Source organism: Bos indicus x Bos taurus, chromosome 14 (assembly GCF_003369695.1).
Source record: "Bos indicus x Bos taurus breed Angus x Brahman F1 hybrid chromosome 14, Bos_hybrid_MaternalHap_v2.0, whole genome shotgun sequence".
NCBI classification, from domain to species: domain Eukaryota; kingdom Metazoa; phylum Chordata; class Mammalia; order Artiodactyla; family Bovidae; genus Bos; species Bos indicus x Bos taurus.
Window position 1 is genome coordinate 53,724,880 of NC_040089.1, and position 25,538 is coordinate 53,750,417.

A 25,538-nucleotide genomic window follows, 5' to 3' on the forward strand; every position below is an offset into this window, starting at 1 on the left:
GTTGGTTCATATTTAACATAGCTTCTCATTAAAAATCTTAATGTTCTACATCCTCCCTTCTATTGTTGGTGTATTTATCCTAGATAACAGGCAAGAGTTTCAGAAAAGTTAAGAAAAATAAAAACAATAGACATTGTAGATTCCAAAGCTTGAGAAATCTTACACAATGATTTATTCATGGTTCCTAATTTATAATTCCTGATTTCTTGCCGATTTTCTACCAAGAGAATTGAAACTATTAACTGAAAGATTTTGAACAGTAAACATTTATGTCCAAAAGTATTATTTTATGGACATATTTTAAAATTACCTATCTATGAGAAAAGTTTATCTTATTAAGAAAGGATTTGTAGATAAGAAATTGTGTCCATTAAATAATAGGCTTCCTTTTAAACTTTAATTGTGGAGATTATTTTTCTGTCATCTGTTTAATTTGTGACCTAGATAATTGTTATTTGCATTAATGTTTTAAAGAAAAAAATAATTATTGATTCAATTAAATATTTGCTTTCTCCTTGGATACTTGGACAGAATATGGCTTTTAAATAGTAGAATATCGGAGAAGGCAATGGCAACCCACTCCAGTACTCTTGCCTGGAAAATCCCATGGACGGAGGAGCCTGGTGGGCTGCAGTCCATGGGGTCGATAGGAATCAGACACAACTGAGCGACTTCACTTTGACTTTTCACTTTCATGCATTGGAGAAGGAAATGGCAACCCACTCCAGTGTTCTTCCCTGGAGAATCCCAGGGACGGGGGAGCCTGGTGGGCTGCTGTCTATGGGGTCACACAGAGTTGGACATGACTGAAGCGACTTAGCAGCAGTAGAATATCAGATTATATTATCATTGAATCATCTTATTGTCGGGGGAGTGTGTAATTTCCTCGGTTCTGTCTTGTCACAACAAAAATTTGAAGCGATGGATGGGCTAGTGTTACAGCTCTATGTAACTTCCTCAGTCAAACCAGTGTTACAACTCAGTTCTATACAGAAATTAAAGGAAAATACACCCTCAAGGCATGAGGGTGAGCTGACCCTAATGATTCACAGAGAAGAGAAGCCCCCAGGCCAGTCTTGGCTTCTCTTTTTATGTTTCTTTCTCCTCCCCCTGAGCCTGCCCTATGTAAATTGGGCTAGCCAGGAGGGCTGTTGTTTTACCTGAGGGCCTCACTCGGGTCCTCTGACCTTCCAGAGGGCTTTTCCCTTCTTTGTCTTTTAGCCACGGCCATTCTGGACTCCTTTTTCCTATTCTAATTAGCTAACATTTTTGTTGTGATGAGACAGAACTAAGGAAATTACAAACTCTCCCAACATTACCTTGATTAATATAAGTATATATGAATTTAAAAATGCTAATAGCAGTGATTCCTAATCTAACAGTCTTTAATAGCTCATTTACTTTTGATCCATTTTGTATTATGAATTGAAATTGTTGTAATAATTTAAAAAACTGCCTTTGGAAATAAGCTTTCATGAGATTTTATTAGAAGCTCTTGAATAATAAGCGATTTTTGAGATGGTATATGCTCCCTTCATTTTAGAGATTGTTAAGGCAATTCCCTCAAATGATAGTAAAACATGTGTAGGAAATAATGTGAAAATAGTGAAAGTACATCTAATGCTTTTATGGTATTCTAAAGTCAGTCTCTGAATACACAAACTTTCATTATTCTTCAGTGTTCTGTGATTAGAAAAGTGACTAAAGATTAAAGTTTGCATATTATTTTACAATATCTAGTTACCAAGGACATACACTAATTAAGAAGCATCAAGCTAACCTGAAATACATCGGAATGTTATAAGGACTTATAACTCTGTTCCACTCTTTGCAACCCCATGAACTGTAGCCTGTGTCTGTCCATGGAATTTTCTAGGCAAGAATACTGGAGTGGGTTGCAATTCCCTTCTCCAGAGGATCTTCCTGAACTAGGAATTGAACCCGGGTCTCCTGAATTGCAGGCAGATTCTTTACCATCTGAGCCATGGGGAAAACTCCCTATCTTCAACAGTTTATTATAAAAGATCTTGGCTTCTTAGAGTTTTCATTCTCAAACTTATTCAAAGGACATTTTGTATCATTTAAAACATCACATTTGTATTGATTTTACTTGAGAGTAACTATATTATCAACTGAATAGCAAATAAGGCACTTTTTCCCCTCTCAAAGCTGGGGATAAATGTATTTTTACAGCTAAAAGAATAACTTAATCTACTGCTTAATTGCTTAAACTAAAGAAATCCTCAAACAGCCTCTCTATGCTATTTGGATTTGCTTCTTTTGTTTTGTTAATGGTGTCTTTTGATGGGACAGAATCTTCCAATTCTGATGAAACACAAATTAGCAGTTTCTTTGTTTTATGGTTGCTCTTTTGATCTCCCTAAGAAATACTTTTCTACTGAAAGTGACTAAGATGATTTTTTTTAAAGACTTTATAGTTTTAGTACTTAAGAATCTTTCAATTTATTATTCCTACTTTTACATGACTTGGTTGTTTTAAGGCATTTGTATTTATATATAAAGTTTAGAATCATACTGTTAATTTCTACAATCTGCTGTGATTTTGATCAGGACAGAGTTTTAACTAAAAGTTTTTTTGTACCTTCAGAAAAATGTGGTAGTTTCAAGTGTTGTGACCTGCCCCTTCATTACTAAAAGGTATTCCAAAAGAGCTGATGTTTCAGAAATTTTATTGAAGATAGCATTTTTAAAATATCTTTTTCCATTTTTTTTTTTTTTTGTTTGCTAGTTTATAGAAACAAAATTGGCATTTCATTCTTAAACTTTGGTAAATTAATTGATTAGTTTCCTTAGGATTTTCTAAACAGGCTATTATCTATTACCTGAATGTACTATCTGAATGTAAAAGAGTTTTACTTTTTAATTCTTTATGTTTTTTATTTCATTTTCTTAATTATTGAACTATTTATGCTTTCTAGTGCAATAATAAAACGTTAAGATGACACATTCTTGTTCAGTCCTCAAATTAGAAGAAATTCAACAGTTTAATAATTCAAAATTCAATTTGAGTATACCCATTAAATACTTTAACATCAAGATTATTAGCTGTACATACTTTGTGCCCATCTGTTGGGTTTGTCAGAGAAGGCAATGGCACCCCACTCCAGTACTCTTGCCTGGAAAATCCCATGGATGGAGGAGCCTGGTAGGCTGCAATCCATGGGGTCGATAGAGTCAGACACGGCTGAGCGACTTCACTTTCACTTTTCACTTTTATGCATTGGAGAAGGAAATGGCAGCCCACTCCAGTGTTCTTGCCTGGAGAACCTCAGGGATGGGGGAGCCTGGTGGGCTGCCGTCTATGGGGTCGCACAGAGTCGGACACGATTGAAGCAACTTAGCAGCAGCATTGGGTTTGTGCCCTAACTTGACAAAGTTTACATCTCTTCCTATTTTATGAGAGTCTTTGAAATTATAAATTAGTTTTGGATTTTGTCACTGCCTTTCCTACATATTTTGAGATAATTTTTCTCTTTTTCCCTGATAATGTAGAATACTGCTTTGCTTGATTTGGGATCAGATCAGATCAGATCAGATCAGTCGCTCAGTCGTGTCCCATTCTTTGCGACCCCATGAATCTCAGCACGCCAGGCCTCCCTGTCCATCACCAACTCCCGGAGTTCACTGAGACTCACGACCATCGAGTCAGTGATGCCATCCAGCCATCTCATCCTCTGTCGTTCCCTTCTCCTCCTGCCCCCAATCCCTCCCAGCATCAGAGTCTTTTCCAATGAGTCAACTCTTCGCATGAGGTGGCCAAAGTACGGGAGTTTCAGCTTTAGCATCATTCCTTCCAAAGAAATCCCAGGGCTGATCTCCTTCAGAATGGACTGGTTGCATCTCCTTGCAGTCCAAGGGACTCTCAAGAGTCTTCTCCAACACCACACTTCAAAAGCATCAATTCTTCAGCACTCAGCCTTCTTCACAGTCCAACTCTCACATCCATACATGACCACAGGAAAAACCATAGCCTTGACTAGACGAACCTTTGTTGGCAAAGTAATGTCTCTGCTTTTGAACATGCTATCTAGGTTGGTCATAACTTTCCTTCCAAGGAGTAAGCGTCTTTTAATTTCATGGCTGCAGTCACCATCTGCAGTGATTACTAATCTTTAATTATTATAATAAAACCATGCCAAAGTTTCCTAAACATTTTATATGTTTAATATTTGAACTGTTGATATTATATTAAGAAATTAAGTTTTATGTTCATAAGTTATTTAAATTAAATAAATAAATTGGGAAGTATTCTATTGTCCTCTATTATCTGAAACAATTTGTGTAAGATTGTCATGATTTCAAAACTAAATGCTTTATATAATTAACAACTAGAGAAACTGATCCTTGAAACTTCATGCAGAAAAACTTTAAATTGCAATTTTAAAAAATTGGGTGGAAGCATGTTCAAAGTTTTTTACTCCTAATGTACTAACTTCAGTAAACTTCAAAATTTTCTTCAACCTAATAAAAAGTTGTTAAATTTGTGAACACAAATACCTTTCTTCATATTGACTTATTATGCTTTTTGTGTCTATATGATGTCTAAGGCAGTTTCCTTCTAATATTGATAGTTTATATATTCTTATATTTTTAAATCTTGGTCAGTCATATTTGCAATTCATCAGTATAACTAATATTTCCATTAGTAGGCTTGTTAAATTTATTTTCCTACTTTATTTCTAATTTCATGTTTAGTACTTATTTCCCTCTGTTTATATAAATTTTAGCATGGCTTTTGAGCTTCTTAAAGTTGACTACTGAATAATTAATATATAATTGTCCAAGTATTATAATTTTTACTTACAGAAATTTCATTTTTAATAACTTCCCTTTTCCATAGTTTCATTATGCAATCAGTTCAGTTCAGTTCACTCATCACTCAGTCATGCCAAACTCTTTGCAACACCATGGACTACACACACCAGGCTTCCATGTCCATCACCAACTCCGGGAGTTTATTCAAACTCATGTCCATCGAGTTGGTGATGCCATCCAACCATCTCATCCTCCATCATCCCCTTCTTCTCCCATCTTCAATCCTTCCCAGAATCAGGGTCTCTTCCAATGAGTCAGTTCTATGCATCAGGTGGCCAAAGTATTGGAGCTTCAGCGTCAGCATCAGTCCTTCCAATGAATATTCAGGACTGATTTCCTTTAGGTTGGACTGGTTGGATCTCCATGCTATCCAAGGAACTCTCAAGAGTCTTCTCCAACACCACAGTTCAAAAGCATCAGTTCTTCAGCACTCACCTTTCTTTATAGTCCAACTCTCACATCCATACATGACTACTGGAAAAACCATGAGTATAACTAGATGGAATTTTGTTGGAAAAGTAATGTCTCTGCTTTTTAATATGCTGTCTAGGTTGGTCATAATTTTTCTTTCAAGGAGCAAGTCTCTTTCAATTTCATGGCTACAGTTACCATCTGCAATGATTTTGGAGCCCCAAAATGTAAAGGTCTGTCACAGCTTGCAATGTTTCCCCATCTATTTCCCATGAAGTGATGGGACTGGATGCCATGATCTTAGAATGTTGAGTTTTAAGCCAAGATTTTCACTCTCCTCTTTCACTTTCATCAAGAGGCTCTTTAGTTCTTCACTTTCTGCCATAAGGGTGGTGTCATCTGCATATCTGAGGTTATTGATATTTCTCCCAGCAATCTTGATTCCTGCTTGTGGTTCATCCAGCCCAGCGTTTCTCATTATGTACTCTTCATATAAGTTAAAGAAGCAGGGTGACAACATACAGCCTTGACGTACTCCTTTTCCTATTTGGAACCAGTCTGTTGTTCCATGTAAAGTTTTAACTGTTGCTTCCTGACCTGCATACAGGTTTCTCAAGAGGCAGATCAGGTGTTCTGGTATTCCCATCTCTTTCAGAATTTTCTACAGTTTGTCATGACCCACACAATTAAAAGGCTTTGGCATAGTCAATAAAGCAGAAATAGATGTTTTTCTGGAACTTGCTTGCTTTTTCGATGATCCAACCGATGTTGGCAATTTGATCTCTGGTCCCTCTGCCTTTTCTAAATCCAGCTTGAACATCTGGACGTTCACAGTTCATGTGTTGTTGAAGCCTGGTTTGGAGAATTTTGAGCATTACTTTACTACCATGTGAGATGAGTGCAACTGTGTGATAGTTTGAGCCTTCTTTGGCATTGCCTTTCTTTGGGATTGGAATGAAAACTGACCTTTTCCAGTCCTGTGGCCACTGCTGAGTTTCCAAATTTGCTGGCATATGGAGTGCAGCACTATAACAGCATCATCTTTTAGTAATTGAAATGGATCACTGGAATTCCATCACTGCCTCTAGCTGTGTTCATAGTGATGCCTCCTAAGGCCCACTTGACTTCCCATTGCAGGATGTCTGGCTATAGGTGAGTGATCATACCATCGTGATTATCTGGGTTATGAAGATTTTTTTTTTCATATAGTTCTTCTGTGTATTCCTGCCACCTCTACTTAATATCTTCTGTTTTGGTTAGGTCCATATGATTTCTGTCCTTTATTGTGCCCATCTTTGCATGAAATGTTCCCTTGGTATCTCTAATTTTCTTGAAGAGATTTCTCGTCTTTCCCATTCTGTTGTTTTCCTCTATTTCTTCGCATTGATCACTGAGAAAGGCTTTCTTATCTCTCCTTTCTAGTCTTTGGAACTCTGCATTCAGATGGGTATATTTTTCCTTTTCTCCTTTGCTTTCTGCTTCTCTTCTTTTCACAGCTTTTTGTAAGGCCTCCTCAGACAGCCATTTTGCTTTTTTTTTGCATTACTTCTTTCTTGGGGATGGTCTTGATCCCTGTCTCCTGTACAATGTCATGAACATCTTTTCATAGTTCTTCAGGCACTCTATCAGATCTAATCCCTTGAATCTATTTCTAACTTCCACTGCATAATTGTAAGGGATTTGATTTAGGTCATACTTGAATGGTCTAGTGGTTTTCCGTACTTTCTTCAATTTCACTCTGAATTTGTCAAAAAGGAGTTCATGATCTGAGCCACTCCCAATTTTGTTTTTGCTGACTCTATAGAGTATCTTCATCTTTGACTACAAAACATATCATCAATCTTGTTTTTGTATTGACCATCTGGTGATGTCCATTAAAGTCTTCACTTGTATTATTGGAAGAGAGTGTTTGCCAAGATCAGTGCATTCTCTTGGCAAAACTCTATTAGCCTTTGCTGTGCTTCATTCTATACTCAAAAGCCAAATCTGCCTGATACCCCAGGTGTTTCTTGACTTCCTACTTTGCATTCAAGTTCCATATAATGAAAAGGACATCTTTTTTGGGTATTAGTTCTAGAAAGTCTGGTAGGTCTTCACAGAACTGTTCAACTTCAGATACTTCAGCATTACTCGTTGGGCCATAGACTTGGATTACCATGATTTTGAATGGTTTGCCTTGGAAACAAATAGAGATCATTATGTCATTTTTGAATTTGCATCGAAGTACTGCATTTCATACTCTTTTGTTGACTATGATGGCTATTCCATTGTCTTCTAAGGGATTCTTGCCCACAGTAGTAGACATAATGATTACCATAGTTAAATTCACCCATTCCAATCCATTTTAGATCACTGATTTTTAAAATGTCAATGGTCACTTTTGCCATCTCCCATTTGACCACTTCCAGTTTGCCTTGATTCATGGACCTAACCTTCCAGGTTCCTATGCAACATTGCTCTTTACAGCATCAGACCTTGCTTCCATCAACAGTCACATCCACAACTGGGTGTTGTTTTTGCTTTGGCTCCATCTCTTCCTTCTTTCTGGAGTTATTTCTCCACTGACCTCCAGTAGCATATTGGGCACCTACTGACCTGGGGATTTCATCTTTCTGTGTCCTATCTTTTGACTTTTCATACTGTTCATGGGGTTCTCAAGGCAAGAATACTGAAGTGGTTTGCCATTCCCTTCTCCAGTGGACCACATTTTGTCAGAAATCACAACCATGACCCTTCTGTCTTGGGTGGCCCTACATGGCATGGCTCATAGTTTCATTGAGTTAGACAAGGCTGTGGTCCATGTGATTAGACTGGTTAGTTTTCTGTGATTGTGGTTTTCAGTCTGTCTGCACTCTGATGGAGAAGGATAAGAGGGTGATGGAAGCTTCCTAATGGGATTGACTGATTGAGGGGGAAACGGTTTTGATTGGCGGGGCCATGCTCAGTAAATCTTAAATACACTTTTCTGTTGATGGGCGGAGCTGTGTTCCCTCCCTGATATTTTTCAGTTTCAGTTCAGTTGCTCAGTTTGTCTGACTCTTTGTGACCCCATGAATCGAAGCACACCTCCCTGTCCATCACCAACTCCCAGAGTCCACTTAAACCCATGTCCATTTACCTGGGGCCAAACTATCATGAAGGTTAATTAAGATAATGGTGACCTCCTTCAAAAGATCCTATGCATGTACTGCTACACTCACTGCCCCCAACCCTGCAGCAGGCCACCACCAACCCACACCTCTGCTGGAGACTCCTGGATACTCAAGGGCAAGGCTGGGTCAGACTCTTGTGGAATAACTGCTCCTTTTTCCTGTGTCCTGTTGTGTATGGGTTTCTGTCTGTGCCCTCCAAGTGTCTTATTTCCCAGTCCTGTATAAGTGCTGGCAGCTGTATGGTGGGGTTAATGGAGACCTCCTCCAAGAGGGCTTATGCCATACCTCGTCTGCTCCACCCAGAGCCCCTGCCCCTGCAGCAGTCCACTGCTGAGCCGTACCTCCACAGGAGATGCTCAAACACAGTTCTGTCTCAGTCTCTGTGGGGTTCCTGGGTCCTGGTGCACACAAGGTTTGTTTGAGCCCACTGAGCATCTCTGGCAGGAAAGGGGTTTGATTCTAAATGTGAATTTGCTCCTCCTACAGTCTTTCTGGGGTTTCTCCTTTGCGCTTGGATATGGGGTATCTCCTCAAATTCATTCCAGAACTGCACATCTGCTGCTCCAGCACCTACCGTCTTGTTGGGGCTATTCCTTTGCCCTTGGATATGGGGTATTTCCTCTCAGCTGCTCCAGTGATGTGCAGCTGCTGCTCCAGTGCCTACTGTCTGGGACTTCTCTGACATTGGATACAGAGCTGTGGCTGCCTGGTGCTGGAGCGGCTGAGAGGCGATACCCCATGTCCAGGGAGAGAGACTACTTAGCCATAAAATAATACTGCCTGGGGACCAAGAATAGAAGCCTAAAAGGATATGGAGTTGTTTTAAGTTATTTTTTCTTGGACCGATGTTAGTCATTACGTCAAAGGAAAATAAACTGAAGAATTGTACCTTAGCATTTTACACCATTTTAGTAATAAAAAAATTACAGAAATCAAACAGACCGTAGTTTTCTTTGTCAAATAACTTTGCCTTCAGCTTACTTCCAGGGACTGGGAATTGGGAAGCAGTAAATGGAATATTTGGTGGGTATTATGATATCCATGCAATTAAATCGTATTTCCATTATTCAATGAGGAAACTGAAGCTGGAAGTATTAAAGCACATACGAATGTAACACAGTTATTGAGTGATGGAGAAAAAATCCACCTCAAATAGTTTGACCCAAGAACTCACATGCTAAGATACTACACTATGGTACCTCTCTTCACATTCCACGGATTGTACCATTAGAGTCATGTTAAATTATATTTGTAGGCACTATCCTGGTTTTATGCAGGATAATCCTGATTTCTAGTTGGAGTATTCCTTCTGTGGATTGTGCTGCCTTTATGGACTAATGAATTGTGAAAATGAAAAAAAAATGAGATATTACATAATAAAAAATAAATGCCATTACCTTAGTTATAAATAAACATTTTTCAGAGCTAATTAATGTCTGAAATTGAAGTGAGAAGTTCATGTTAGAAATACTACTAGCAATGAGATAAACATCACAGTATTAATTTAATGTACTGGACAAATGCAATAGCTGTAATAAAGAAAAATTTAGGGCACTATAACTATAGTGTCTGGATGTGAAAGATAAAAAGTACAGTAGCTATATAGAGACTTCATATGTCTTTTGAAAGATAAATCCAGTGATGTACTACAACAAGTGAAAGAAACTGCATATTAAACTAATTCTATATCCAGAGATAAGGGTTAGGGAAGAACATTTTAGCAATAATTCAGATAGACTCCATGGCGGGGAGTAAAAGAGTGCAGAAATTAGTTTCTGAGGTTACAAATTAAAGGCAGTGGTTATGCAGTTTTACACTCAATGTTGACAACTTACCGTTATTCTTATTGGTAATAAGTGATGTAAAAATTAATGTTATTTTCCCAAAGAATAATCTATTATATGTGTCAGTCCAGATTGTTGAAGATTATATTCATTTGTATATTAGGAAAAAAGCTTAATAGCCTTGAATTAATCAAACCTTTATTTATATTTCTTTCATACAAAAAAGTCTGGAGTAGGCAATCCAGAATTGAGCATCTCTGTGGAATTCTTTATAAAAGTCTTCACCATCCTTATATGGGGTTTCTATCCCTTAGTATATGATATTTTCCTTTGACTTCTGGAACTCCAATCATGACAACAGAGACTACATAAGAAGGAAAAGAAGAAGGGCAAGCCCTTCCTTACGAAGTTCCACTGGCAATCTCACCCAACACCTGTACTTATAATTCACTGTCCAGAACTTGACAATGTGGCAAAAATGTACTAAAGCTGAAATTTGAAAATAATTTTTTTCCCTCCTAAGGAATATTGTATCCAGATTTTAAAATAAAAGGGCATAATTTCTAAGGAAAAAGAGTAACATGGATGTTGTAATCTCTGCCAGATACTCCAAAATGAAAAGGCCCACTTATAAACTGAACAGTTCCAAGAGAACTGAACTCAAAGTCTTCAGATTTTCAATTATGTAGACAGGGTTAACTAAGCCCATAAACATTAAATCATTTCCCAAAGTCATACCAATACTTTATGGAACTACAAGAATGTGAATCTTGATCCTCTGGCCACTAGTGCATCTCACTGATCTGCACCAACTTCAAATTTAATTGTTTGTAATCAAGAACAAAAAAGAAATTTACACCTTAAACAAACAAAAAAATGGCTTCAAAGCTTCTTTTACCTTTTTAATTAAATTTTTAATACAGTGTAACACAAAGATGTAAATCCCTAAATCATGTGTTCAATAAATTATCACAACATAAACAAATCAATACGCATCAATTTAAAAATTTCTAGAACTCCAATGTCCTGATCTGCCACCGTCTATTCAATAGTTACTCCCACCAATCAAATTTAAACACAAGCCTAATTTTTAACACCATAATTTTGCCTGACTTTGTATTTTATGTTTATAGAATCATACATTTGTGTATTATGTTTATTTATCCTTTTAAATAGCAGTAACTCATTAATTCTCATATAGTATCATTTAGTACAGATTATTTAATATCCTATTGATAGACATTTGAGTCATTTTGGTGTCCTGAATATTGCCTCTATAAATATCCTGTTATGTGGATTTTGAAGCATGCAAAAAGGCAATCCAATTTGCTATGTAAAGGCTAAGAGAAAAATTGCTGAGTTATATTGTGTGCAGGCATTCAATTTTGTAAAACTCACCAGTGTTTGCACCAATTTCACTTTTACTATTAGCAACTGAGAGTTCTATTTTGCTTCATATTCTTATCAGGACACAGTATAGCTGTTATAAATAAACAGTTCTCCTATATGGTTAAAATGCATGGTAGAGAGAGGGCCAGTTCTTTATATTCCTACATTGGCATATTCCTTTCCCCCATGGGTTTCCCTGGTGGCTCAGACAGTAAAGAACGCCTGCAATGCAGGAGACCCGACTTCAATTCCTGGGTTGGTAAGATCCCCTGGAGAAAGGAATGACAACCCTCTTCAGTATTCATGTCTGGAGAATTCCATGGAGAGAGGAGCCTGGTTGGGCTACTGTCCATGGGTTCGCAAAGAGGTGGACATGACTGAGTGACTAACACTCACTTCCCTCTATTGGGGGAAGTTCTTTCCATTTCAGCAAAGTTTCTTAGAAGAAAGTTGGCAGTAGAGTAGACAGAAGACCCCAGCATCTGGCCTAATAAGTCATTTAGTATTGAAGGGGCATATGTCTGATGCAAATGAACACTACTTTAGTCCAGCTCCCAATTATGTATCATGCTGCTGCTGTTGCTAAGTCGCTTCAGTCGTGTCCAGCTCTGTGTGACCCCACAGACGGCAGCCCACCAGGTTCCCCCGTCCCTGGGATTCTCCAGGCAAGAACACTGGAGTGGGTTGCCGTTTCCTTCTCCAATGCATGAAAGTGAAAAGTGAAAGTGAAGTCGCTCAGTCATAGTTGACTCTTCACGACCCCATGGACTGCAGCCTACCAGGCTCCTTCGCCCATGGGATTTTCCAGGCAAGAGTACTGGAGTGGGTTGCCATTGCCTTCTCCGATTATGTATCATAAATAGAGTTAATTAAATAGATAAAACACTGAAGCTTTTTAAATGCCTCTTCCCTGTTTATAATCATATTGACTTATGGAGGGATACTAAAGCCATTCTAATAAGAATTATGGACATTACCATAGACATTCCTTTAGATATATGAAATAATGCTTGTTTTTAATGTATCTTGATTTGGTCTTTTAAATTTTAATCAAAATCAAGTCACAGTCTCAATAATTAGGAATAACTTTGTCTTAAAAAGTGATTCAGGCTATTGCTAATGTAAAATCAATTAGGCATAACACTCCTTAAATCTTAGAAAAGGAGTTAGTTAATTCGGTTATTGCCCTGAGCTGTGATTAGAAACATGTTTTATATGTGACTTTATTTGATTAAGATGTCTTTCCCCAATGTTTATATACACAACACTTGTTCAAAGATATGCTATATGGTGTAGGAAAGGTATCATTTATCATGGTAAATTATATCCGAACATATTCATTGTTAATATATCTATCATCCTACATTTGTATCTGTAATTTTCTGAGCACGTGCTGTGTTGTGCTTAGTCATGTCCGACTCTTTGTGACCCATGGACTGTAGCCCGCCAGGCTCCTCTGCCCATGGGAATTCTCCAGGCAAAAATACTGCAGTGGGTTGCCATGCCCTCCTCCAGGGGATCTTCCCAACCCAGGGATCGAACCCAGGTCTCCCACATTGCAGGTGGATTCTTTACCATCTGTACCACCTTTGCACGCAGATTCTTTACCATCTGAGCTACTAGGGAAGACTAATTTTCTAAGCATAGAGATTGAATATATACCATATAGGTAAATTTATTTTTTAATTATAACAATCTTGTGTGTGTGTGCATGTGTGTGTGTCAGTCACTCAGTCGTGTCTGACTCTCTGAGACCCCCATAGACTGTAACATGCCAAAAACATCAACAGTAAAAAACAACATTTCCTGGTGGTAAATTCTTCAAATAGTAATACTGCTATTATAAGAATCACAAAAATGGGGGAAACTTTACAAATGCAAAAACAAAGATATGTAAGAACAGGTAATATCTTAATATTTCATAGAAAGCAAGCAGATCAAAAAAAAGTTAAGGCAGTAGCCTTTGTTGCTTTTTTATTTTTTAATGGAAAATTCAATGATGTATACAAGTAGAACCCCACTTGATAATACAGATGTATATTGTAAAGCTTTACAGAAACAGTCAATTTCCCTCAACATCGCCAATACGCTATTCACCATTCATGGATCATGTCAAATACCAACTCTAAAGCAATCATACCTGAATTGTTCAACTGGATGTTTTATACTCTCTTTCTTTTCTATGTCTCTTGTTATTTGTCATGCATGTTTTCACATTCATTTGTGGACATTTCTTTCTTTCTTTTATTTTTAGGATCATATTAGCCAAAGTTTATTCTTTTTATTTTTTAAAAAATTTTATTTTATTTTTTAACTTTACAATATTGTATTGGTTTTACCATATATCAAAATGAATCCGCCACAGGTATACATGTGTTTCCCACCCTGAACCCTCCTCCCTCCTTCCTCCCCATACCATCCCTCTGGGTCATCCCAGTGCACCAGCCTCAAGCATCCAGTATCATGCATTGAACCTGGACTGGCGACTCGTTTCATATATGATATTATACATGTTTCAATGCCATTCTCCCAAATCTTCCCACCCTCCCCCTCTCCCACAGAGTCCAAAATACTGTTCTATACATCAGTATCTCTTTTGCTGTCTCGTATACAGGGTTATTGTTACCATCTTTCTAAATTCCATATTTATGTGTTAGTATACTGTACTGGTGTTTTTCTTTCTGGCTTACTTCACTCTGTATAATAGGCTCCAGTTTCATCCACCTCATTAGAACTGATTCAAATGAATTCTTTTTAATGGCTGAGTAATACTCCATTGTGTATATGTACCACTGCTTTCTTATCCATTCATCTGCTGATGGACATCTAGGTTGCTTCCATGTCTTGGCTATTATAAACAGTGCTGAGATGAACATTGGGGTACACGTGTCTCTTTCCCTTCTGGTTTCCTCAGTGTGTATGCCCAGCAGTGGGATTGCTGGATCATAAGGCAGTTCTATTTCCAGTTTTTTAAGGAATCTCCACACTGTTCTCCATAGTGGCTGTACTAGTTTGCATTCCCACCAACCGTGTAAGAGGGTTCCCTTTTCTCCACACCCTCTCCAGCATTTACTGCTTGTAGACTGTTGGATCACAGCCATTCTGACTGGTGTGAAATGGTACCTCATAGTGGTTTTGATTTGCATTTCTCTGATAATGAGTGATGTTGAGCATCTTTTCATGTGTTTGTTAGCCAACTGTATGTCTTCTTTGGAGAAATGTCTATTTAGTTCTTTGACCCATTTTTTGATTGGGTCATTTTTTTTTTCTGGAATTGAGCTGTAGGAGTTGCTTGTATATTTTTGAGATTAGTTGTTTGTCAGTTGCTTCATTTGCTATTATTTTCTCCCATTCTGAAGGCTGCCTTTTCACCTTGTTTATAGTTTCCTTTGTTGTGCAGAGGCTTTTAAGTTTAATTAGGTCCCATTTGTTTATTTTTGTTTTTATTTCCAATATTCTGGGAGGTGGGTCATAGAGGATCCTGCTGTGATGTATGTTGGAGAGTGTTTTGCCTATGTTCTCCTCTAGGAGTTGTATAGTTTCTGGTCTTACGTTTAGATCTTTAATCCATTTTGAGTTTACTTTTGTGTATGGTGTTAGAAAGTGTTCTAGTTTCACTCTTTTACAAGTGGTTGACCAGTTTTCCCAGCACCACTTGTTAAAGAGATTGTCTTTAATCCATTGTATATTCTTGCCTCCTTTGTCAAAGATAAGGTGTCCATAGGTGCGTGGGCTTATCTCTGGGCTTTCTATTTTGTTCCATTGATCTATATTTCTGTCTTTGTGCCAGTACCATAGTGTCTTGATGACTGTGGCTTTGTAGTAGAGCCTGAAGTCAGGTAGGTTGATTCCTCCAGTTCCATTCTTTCTCAAGGTTGCTTTGGCTATTCGAGGTTTTTTGTATTTCCATACAAATTGTGAAATTATTTGTTCTAGCTCTGTGAAGAATACCGTTGGTAGCTTGATAGGGATTGCATTGAATCTATAAATTGCTTTGGGTAGTATACTCATTTTCACTATATTGATTCTTCCAATCCATGAACATGGTATATTTCTCCATCTATTAGTGTCCTCTTTGATTTCTTTCACCAGTGTTTTATAGTTTTCTATACATAAGTCTTTAGTTTCTTTAGGTAGATATATTCCTAAGTATTTTATTCTTTTCGTTGCAATGGTGAATGGAATTATTTCCTTAATTTCTCTATTTTCTCATTATTAGTGTATAGGAATGCAAGGGATTTCTGTGTGCTGATTTTATATCCTGCAACTTTACTATATTCACTGATTAGTTCTAGTAATTTTCTGGTGGAGTCTTTAGGGTTTTCTATGTAGAGGATCATGTCATCTGCAAACAGTGAGAGTTTTACTTCTTTTCCAATTTGGATTCCTTTTATTTATTTTTCTGCTCTGATTGCTGTGGCCAAAACTTCCAAAACTATGTTGAATAGTAATGGTGAAAGTGGGCACCCTTGTCTTGTTCCTGACTTTAGAGGAAATGCTTTCAATTTTTCACCATTGAGGATAACGTTTGCTGTGGGTTTATCATATATAGCTTTTATTATGTTGAAGTATGTTCCTTCTATTCCTGCTTTCTGGAGAGTTTTTATCATAAATGGATGTTGAATTTTGTCAATGGCTTTCTCTGCATCTATTGAGATAATCATATGGTTTTTATTTTTCAGTTTGTTAATGTGGTGTATTACATTGATTGATTTGCAGATATTGAAGAATCTTTGCATCCCTGGGATAAAGCCCACTTGGTCATGGTGTATGATCTTTTTAATGTGTTGTAGGATTCTGATTGCTAGAATTTTGTTAAGAATTTTTGCCTCTATATTCATCAGTGATATTGGTATGTAGTTTTCTTTTTTTGTGGCATCTTTGTCAGGTTTTGGTATTAGGGTGATGGTGGCCTCATAGAATGAGTTTGGAAGTTTACCTTCCTCTGCAATTTTCTGGAAGAGTTTGAGTAGGATAGGTGTTAGCTCTTCTCTAAATTTTTGGTAGAATTCAGCTGTGAAGCCATCTGGACCTGGACTTTTGTTTCCTGGAAGATTTCTGATTACAGTTTCAATTTCCATGCTTGTGATGGGTCTGTAAAGATTTTTTATTTCTTCCTGGTCCAGTTTTGGAAATTTGTACTTTTATAAGAATTTGTCCTTTTCTTCCACGTTGTCCATTTTATCGGCATATAATTGCTGATAGTAGTCTCTTATGATCCTTTGTATTTCTGTGTTATCTGTTATGATCGCTCCATTTTCATTTCTAATTTTATTGATTTGATTTTTCTCCCTTTGTTTCTTGATGAGTCTGGCTAATGGTTTGTCAGTTTTATTTATCCTTTCAAAGAACCAGCTTTTGGCTTTGTTGATTTTTGCTATGGTCTCTTTTGTTTCTTTTCCATTTATTTCTGCCCTAATTTTTAAGATTTCTTTCCTTCTACTAACCCTGGGGTTCTTCATTTCTTCCTTTTCTAGTTGCTTTAGGTGTAGAGTTAGGTTATTTATCTGACTTTTTTTCTTATTTCTTGAGGTATGCCTGTTTTTCTATGAAATTTCCCCTTAGGACTGCTTTTACAGTGTCCCACAGGTTTTGGGTTGTTGTGTTTTCATTTTCATTCGTTTCTATGCAAATTTTGATTTCTTTTTTGTGATTTCTTCTGTGATATGTTGGTTATTCAGCAGTGTGTTGTTCAGCCTCCATATGTTGGGATTTTTAATAGTTTTTCTCCTGTAATTGAGATCTATTCTTACTGCATTGTGGTCAGAAAAGATGCTTGGAATGATTTCAATTTTTCTGAATTTACCAAGGCTAGATTTATGCCCCAGGATGTGATCTATCTGGGAGAAGGTTCCGTGTGCGCTTGAGAAAAAAGGTGAAATTCATTGTTTTGGGATGAAATGTCCTATAGATATCAATTAGGTCTAACTGGTCTATTGTATCATTTAAAGTTTGTGTTTCCTTGTTAATTTTCTGTTTAGTTGATCTATCCATAGGTGTGAGTGGGGTATTAAAGTCTCCCACTATTATTGTGTTATTGTTTATTTCTCCTTTCATACTTGTTAGCATTTGTCTTACATATTGCATTGCTCCTATGTTGGGTGCCTATATATTTATAATTGTTATATCTTTTTCTTGGATTCATCCTTTGATCATTATGTAGTGACCTTCTTTGTCTCTTTTCACAGCCTTTGTTTTAAAGTCTATTTCATCTGATACGAGTATTACTACTCCTGCTTTCTTTTGGTCTCTATTTGCATGGAAAATCTTTTTTCAGCCCTTCACTTTCAGTCTATAAATGTCCCCTGATTTGAGGTGGGTCTCTTGTAGACAACAAATGTAGGGGTCTTGTTTTTGTATCCATTCAGCCAGTCTTTGTCTTTTGGTTGGGGCATTCAACCCATTTACGTTTAAGGTAATTATTGATAAGTATGATCCTGTTGCCATTTACTTATTGTTTTGGGTTTGAATTTATACACCCTTTTTGTGTTTTCTGTCTAGAGAATATCCTTTAGTATTTGTTGGAGAGCTGGTTTGGTGGTGCTGATTTCTCTCAGCTTTTGCTTGTCTGAAAAGCTTTTGATTTCTCCTTCATATTTGAATGAGATCCTTGCTGGGTACAATAATCTGGGCTGTAGGTTATTTTCTTTCATCATTTTAAGTATGTCTTGCCATTCCCTCCTGGCTTGAAGAGTTTCTATTGAAAGATCAGTTGTTAGCCTTATGGGAATTCCCTTGTGTGATATTTGTTGTTTTTCCTTTGATGCTTTTAACATTTGTTCTTTGTGTTTGATCTTTGTTAATTTGATTAATATGTGTCTTTTGGTGTTTCGCCTTGGGTTTATCCTGTTTGGGACTCTCTTGGTTTCTTGGACTTGGGTGATTATTTCCTTCCCCATTTTAGGGAAGTTTTCAACTATTATCTCCTCAAGTATTTTCTCATGGTCTTTCTTTTTGTCTTCTTCTTCTGGGACTCCTATGATTCGAATGTTGTAGCGTTTAATACTGTCCTGGAGGTCTCTGAGATTGTCCTCATTTCTTTCAATTCGTTTTTCTTTTTTCCTCTCTGATTCATTTATTTCTACCATTCTATCTTCTAATTCACTACTCCTATCTTTTGCCTCTGTTATTCTACTATTTGTTGCCTCCAGAGTGTTTTTGATCTCATTTATTGCATTATTCATTATATATTGACTCTTTTTTATTTCTTCTAGGTCCTTGTTAAACCTTTCTTGCATATTCTCAATCCTTGTCTCCAGGCTATTTATCTGTGATTCCATTTTGATTTCAAGATTTTGGATCAATTTCACTATCATTATTTGGAATTCTTTATCAGGTAGATTCCTTATCTCTTCCTCTTTTGTTTGGTTTAGTGGGCATTTATCCTGTTCCTTTACCTGCTGGGTATTCCTCTGTCTCTTCATCTTGTTTATATTGCTGAGTTTGGGGTGTCCTTTCTGTATTCTGGCAGTTTGTGGAGTTCTCTTTATTGTGGAGTTTCCTTGCTGTGTGTGGGTTTGTACAGGTGTCTTGTCAAGGTTTCTTGGTTAGGGAAGCTTGTGTCGGTGTTCTGGTGGGTGAAGCTGGATTTCTTCTCTCTGGAGTGCAATGAAGTTTCCAGTAATGAGTGATGAGATGTCTATGGTTTTGGAGTAACTTTGGGCAGCCTGTATATTGGAGCTCAGGGCTGTGTTCCTGTGTTGCTGGAGAATTTTCTTGGTATGTCTTGCCCTGGAACTTGGTCCTTGTGCGGTGCTTGGTTTCAGTGTAGGTATGGAGGCGTTTGATGAGCTCCTGTCAATTAATGTTCCCTGGAGTCAGGAGTTCCCTGGAGTCAGGGTTTGGACTTAAGCCTCCTGCTTCCAGTTATTGGTCTTATTTTTACAGTAGTTTCAAAACTTCTCTTTCTATACAGCACCACTGATAAAACATCTAGGTTAAAGATGAAAAGTTTCTCCACCATGAAGGTCACCCAGAGAGGTTCACAGAGTTACATGGAGAAGAGAAGAGGGAGGAGGGAGTTAGAGGTGACCCAAATGAGATGAGGTGGAATCAATAGAGGAGACAGCAGGCTAGACAGTAATCACTTCCTTATGTGCACTCCACAACTGGACCGCTCAGAGATGTTCACGGAGTTATACAGAGAAGAGAAGAGGGCGGAAAGAGACAGATGTGGCCAGGAGGATAAAAGGGGGGAATGAAAAGGAGAGAGATCCATCTAGTAATCAGTTCCCTAAGTGTTCTCCACCATCTGGAACACACAGAAATTCACAGAGTTGGGTAGAGTAGAGAGGGGTTAGGGAAGAGACACAGGCGACCTGGTGGAGAAAAAGGAGAGTGCAAAGGGGGAGAGAGCAGTCAAGCCAGTAATCTTGCTCCCAAGTAAAAAATGGGTACTGAAGATCAGGTTCTTAAAGGTATAAAATTGGTAACAAATACCTAAAAGCATAAATTAAAAATCTAGAGTAGAGTTTGGAATTTCAAAAATACAATATTAAGGAAAAGAAAGAAAAAAAAGTCATAAAAATTATAAAGAAAATATAGGTACAAAATTGATAACAAATACCAAAAAGCAAAACTAAAAATCTAGAGTTTGGAATTTCAAAAATACAATGTTAAAGAAAAGAAGAAAAGGAAAAAAACAAGACAAACATACAAACAAAAAAAAAAACAAAAACAAAAAAAGAGAAAAAGAAAAAAAAACAAGGTCACAAAAATTATAAAAAAATATATATGAAGTTTGCTTTAAAAAAAAATAGGGTCTTTTTTTTTTTTTTCAAAGTAATAGTAGGTTATAAAAGTGAAAATTAAAGGAGTAATAGAGGACTTAAAATTTTTTAAAAAAAAGTAAGAAAGAAAGAATGATTGTAAAAATAGCAAAAATATATCTAGGACTTTCTCTGGTGTTGTTGTGGGTATTGTGAGGTCAGTTCATTTTTGGCTAGTTCCTCGGTCCGGCTTATATTTCTCAAGATCTATAGCCCCATTCCTATGTAGTCGGTACTAATGACAGGGTTTTAATCTATTGCCTGTCGCTCCCAAGCCGGTTCCCTCTGTTATAGCTTCTTCTGTTTGCTGGTCTCTTCAGTGTCTGGTTTCCGCCCTGGTACAAAGGGGGCGGTGGTGGACACTTTTTTTTTTTTAGGCTCACTTGTTCACTTTTTTAGGCTGTGGGGAGGGAAGGACGCTGAAAACAAATAACACTGGCGTGTGCTCGCAGTGCCTCAGCCACACTGGGTCCGCCCCTGCTCATGGCACATGTAGCCTCCCTGCCCACACAGCTCAGGCTCTAGGTTGCTTCGCCGGGAACCATCCGAGGCCGGCCCTGGGCTGCTTGCACCTCCCAGGTCTAAGCCGCTCAGGTTCAGGCACTCGGGTAGTCCTCAGAGGCGCAGACTCGGTTGGGCCTGCGTTTTGTGCCCTTCCCGGGTCCAAGCAGCTCAGATGATGAGGTGTCTGGCAAGCGCGGTTGCTGCGACTTATCCCCTCCCCTCCACTGGGTTTTCTGGGTGTAAAACTGGCACACCTTCTTATGCGGATGTTGACAGTCCAGAACCCCAAGAAGTCTTAGTTAGCAAAGAACCTGCTTACAATTTTGTAGATAATGTCTCTCTGGGGCTGCGATTGCCCCCTTCCGGCTCTGGCTGCCTGTCACTAGAGGGGGATGGTCCGCAGCCGGCTATCTCTGTTCAGTCCTTTGTTCTGTGCGAGGGCCTGGCGGTGCCTTAGGTTAGGGCTGGCTTTTCACGTGGTAGATATCCCACAGTCTGGTTTGCTAGCCCAAATTAGTTCGCTCAGATAGCGCTTGGGGTATTCAGGCCAGATCCTTACTCTAAGCAGTGCAGCCCGCACCTCCCTGCCCAGCCCTGGCTTGCTAGTGGTGGGTGCAGGCGTCTGCGCTGCTTCTCTGCTGGGGAAGTTACCGTTGGGCTCGTAATCTGTGGGTTTTAATTGCTTATTTACTTTTCCTCCCTGTTATGTTGCCCTCTGTGGCTCGGGGTCTCTGTGCCCTCCAAGGCTCGGCACAGACTCGGAAATGAGAGTGTTTCCTGGTGTTTGGAAACTTCTTTCTTTTTAAGACTCCCTTCCCGGGACGGAGCTCCATCCCTCCCTCTTTTGTCTCTTTTTTTATCTTTTATATTTTTCCTACCTCCTTTCGAAGACAATGGGCTGCTTTTCTGGGTGCCTGATGTCCTCTGCCGGCATTCAGAAGTTGTTTTGTGGAATTTACTCGGCATTTAAATGTTCTTTTGATGAATTTGTGGGGGAGAAAGTAGTCTCCCCGTCCTATTCCTCTGCCATCTTAGCTCCTCTTCTGGACATTTCTTATTGCAGAAAAAAAAAAAAAAAATGTATGAATTTACAACATTTAGTTTTGGTTTACCCAGGAATTCTTGAACATTATTTTTTGCATTTAATTGGTGTATAACATTTCTTCCAATGAATAATGATTTCTCTGAGCAACTGTGATACATTTTACAATTCAGCTATAATACAATACAGATGTGCATCAGGCATTTTGATCAATCTTCTAAAATATGTATTCAAAATAAGAAAATACAAATTTTCAGTACTTGTGTAGTCTCCAGAAGTGTTTAGGTATGCTCCATATTTAAGAATATGTGTGTGTGCACATACACATGTATGTATGTGTGTGATTTTTTCCAAAATTTCATGATGAACCAAAAGAAAAAAAAATCAACAATGGTCACATCTATGCATTGTGGCTCAGCCATAAAATATTAATTTAGGTTATCATGTAACCTGGTACATCACTTTCATATGTGCATATGTGCAAGCGTGTATGTGAGGTTTTATTCTTCTTTGACAAATGAAAAGACAAGTCTCTGGGACTTTATGTGATTTATGCAAAATCATAGAAATAGTAAATGAAGAAAAAACACTTGCACTCAGGTAGTTTTATATGTACGTTGTTGTTTCTATTGTTTTTCTCTTCGGTTCAGTTCAGTTCAGTCGCTCAGTCGTGTCCAACTCTTTGCGACCCCATGAATCTCAGCACGCCAGGCCTCCCCGTCCATCACCAACTCCAGGAGTTCACTCAGACTCAAGTCCATCGAGTCAGTGATGCCATCCAGCCATCTCATCCTCTGTCATACCCTTCTCCTCCTGCCCCCAATCTCTCCCAGCATCAGAGTCTTTTCCAATGAATCAACTCTTCGCATGAGGTGGCCAAAGTACTGGAGTTTCACCTTTAGCATCATTCCTTCCAAAGAAATCCCAGGGCTGATCTCCTTCAGAATGGACTGGCTGGATCTCCTTGCAGTCCAAGGGACTCTCAAGAGTCTTCTCCAACACCACAATTCAAAAGCATCAATTCTTCGGCGCTCAGCTTTCTTCACAGTCCAACTCTCACATCCATACATGACCACAGGAAAAACCATAGCCTTGACTAGACGGACCTTTGTTGGCAAAGTAGTGTCTCTGCTTTTCAATATGCTATCTAATTCCATTCTATTACCATAAATAGTTTATGTTTCTGTTTTTCCTCATTGTGATACCTTATTTTATATTTTATACTTATAATCTTAAGTTGATAAATTCCATCTTATTGGAAATATCAACTTGATAATATCCATTTTAAAATTTATTATTAATAATAAAAGTTAACAAGTGCATGTTTCCAATGTATTTCAGAGATGATATAACCTAGAACATGGGTCATTATTAATATTTACTTCCTTTTTTTTCAACACTGAACAATATAATAATCATGAGTCCTTACTGGCAAAGTATCATATAACTTTTGTATGTGTCAAACAAAATTTTACTACCTCTCTTTTAACTGAGAAATATTTTGAAAGACTGCGTTTAAATCTATACTGTATAAATTTATTTGGAATGAAGATTTCCAGGTAAAGTACAAGGATTGGTATATAGTTTTTAATTAACTGCATGCTTTATATTTCTACTTTATTTTGGAACTATTATTACATAGAAAACTTTTTTTTCACAGTGCTCTTTAACAAAATTTTGTAATGATTAATTAGCAGAATGAGTATATGTATACTTATCAGACAGTTGGTGCCCCAGAGCTAAATCAACCCATGGAAAGAAGAGGTTTATATGAGGTTTATATAACTTGGGAAGTTTCCAACGTGTACCTGGGCCTTTTCTTCAACCAGTAGTGATATTCATAACTTCAGTTAGAAGATCTGTGACTCAGTGTCCCTATAAAAAATCACTCAGAAGACAAGGGCACCCTGTAATGGAGGAGCAGCCATTATGATTGTAGTCCAGCTCTGTCCATGGTACATAGCTCTCTATGAGACCATGGGAGCCTGGTGATCTTGTGTGCTCTGCTTCCTCTCTGCCTGTGAGACCTCCTCTACATCCTCACAAAAACAATCCAGTATTTTATAACTACACTATGTGGCACTAATAATCTATGTGCCCCTGTTCCTCTGAAATAAATCACGATTAAACAACTAGTAAACAAATAAAACCTTTCTAAAGTAATTATTTTAAAATGTATTTCAAAAGAGAAAGTTAGAAACATTTAGTATTTTCTTGAGGAATCAGTTTTTTTTTTTCCTTATATTTTCTCCAATAAGAAATTTTCAATCACAGAAAAACATACCTTTGGGAAGAGCAATAGTATGTAAAATAAAATATAGATACAGCTTGAGGTAATCTCTCAGAAGCCCTGTAACAATTTTAAGAAACTCTTCAGGCAAAAATAGAAAACCTCAATATCACTAGCTTATTTGGAAAGAAGACAAAAGGGTTTCAAAATGTAACAGCTACAATTCTTCAGAAGCACCCATCTGGAAAAACTCTTAATATTCATGCTAATATAATTCTGTTTTTAAGCACATATGTGTGTGTGTATGTGTGTGTATAGCTTAAAAAGCTGCTTTGATAATGCAGCATGAGTAATAAGAGGTTATTTTTAATTTTAAAAGTTCAAATTTGATTCAGAATTTATATAATTTTGATATTTCCAAGTAAAAATGAAATTATTCATTCTCCCACTTTTAATGACTTTTTACATAAATGAAAAAGCAAGGTATATTTTTAGTTTTCAGTTTCACCTCAGACAGAAAGGAGTGATCATTAATTTTCCAGAAATGTTCAAATTTAAATAATAATAGCTATTTTAATAATAATAATAAAGATTGTGCCTTAAGCTGCAAATTAATTTGCTGAGTGTAGAAGTTGCACTGCTTCAGTGAATTAAACAAATCTCTTTTCAATTTTATGCTTTTCTCAAACTTTCTGGGATAACGGGTTAGGATCTTTCAAGCCCTCCCTTGATAATCCAAGTGTAGTTCATGAACCATAAGCACCAGTATCATCTATAAGGTTTTATTTGAAAGTTCAGACTCTGAGGACCTCCCAGAACTAGAGTCTGGATTCTAACTAGAACGTTAGTCGATCAATTTTTAAGTTTTAGAACCCTTGCTGCAGACCTAAAATTCTCACAGTTTGCTGTACATTAGAATCACCTGGGAGGATATTAAACTGCTGATACCTGGATTCTATCCCCAGGTTATTCCAAAGTGGTACCAAGTTTTAAAACTTATTACTGATGCTTTTTAAAAATGCCTAGATGGCCATTAGGGCCTCCATTTTGTAAAGTTAGGCACAGAGACCTGAAGCTTTCATATGACAGAGCTAGTATTTAAATCATACTTACCATTTTTCTATATTGACTCCAGTATAGGGTCATAGGTATGAGAGAAACTCCAGAGCAGATATATATATATATATATATATATATATATATATATATATATATATATATATAATATGTATGCCTCAGTGGTAAAGAATTCTTCCAATGCATGAGCCATGACTTTGAAGCCTAGGTTGGGAAGATCCCCTGGAGAAGAAAATGGCAACCAACTCCAATATTCTTGCCTGGGAAATCCCATGGCCAGAGGAGCCTCGGGGTCTGCAGGTCATGGGGTCTCAAAAGAGTCAGATATGACTTACATACAAAATT